The 676-nt window shown below is 37.3% G+C and overlaps 1 protein-coding gene across 1 annotated transcript in view; it reads left to right on the plus strand.

Moving 5' to 3' along the window:
• The window catches only part of LOC119581798 (cyclin-dependent kinase inhibitor 3-like), a gene marked incomplete in the record, with an annotated part of 43756 nt that overhangs the window by 13758 nt on the left and 29322 nt on the right, over positions 1 to 676 (plus strand).

The following is a 676-nucleotide window of genomic DNA, read 5'->3' on the forward strand; positions in this document are numbered from 1 at the left end:
TTATTTCACTGTGATAATAGTTTCATTCATATTGCTACTGCTATTTTGGAAGGTAGATGCATATAAATATTATGAATGAAAATCTTTAAATTGAAGTTCAGCCATAAGATTTTACTTAAAAAAAGACCAGTGCAGTACTGGAAAGTAAAGGAAAAGACGCAAGCTGCATGATAGTTTTTGCTTTCCATGCCATGACACAGTTGAGTTGTATAATGCACTGTAGCAGCCCATGATAATGCATATAATTATGCATTAGGTATGTACCTTTGTTAGCCCTCAAGATGGCACCTGTAATGAAAATTGGCACCCCTGCCCCAAACTATTCAGAATTACGACTCTGATATAGAATATTCCAGACAAACGTTAGCATCCAAGAAAATTTGTGGCGAATAGAAAAGGATAAAGCAAGAACTTTTACGCAGGGATACGCCAGATACGTGCACATGAGTGTAGTGCTTTCTGTACGAGCGGATGGAACACCGCGGTTAAACCACTCTCAACCGAAGTGAGTTTCAGTGTAAAAGAGCGCATCTGGGGGCCTTATGAGGGAGCTCTTTTGGAATGCAATGTATACTTAAAACAAATGTTTGCTAGTATCATACAGTAAACTAAGCTATTTTTCACTTTTAAGATATATTGTTTCTTTAGAAACCATTGTCCCTTTTCCCTTATTCGT

Source organism: Penaeus monodon, chromosome 15, assembly GCF_015228065.2.
Source record: "Penaeus monodon isolate SGIC_2016 chromosome 15, NSTDA_Pmon_1, whole genome shotgun sequence".
In the NCBI taxonomy this organism is placed as follows: domain Eukaryota; kingdom Metazoa; phylum Arthropoda; class Malacostraca; order Decapoda; family Penaeidae; genus Penaeus; species Penaeus monodon.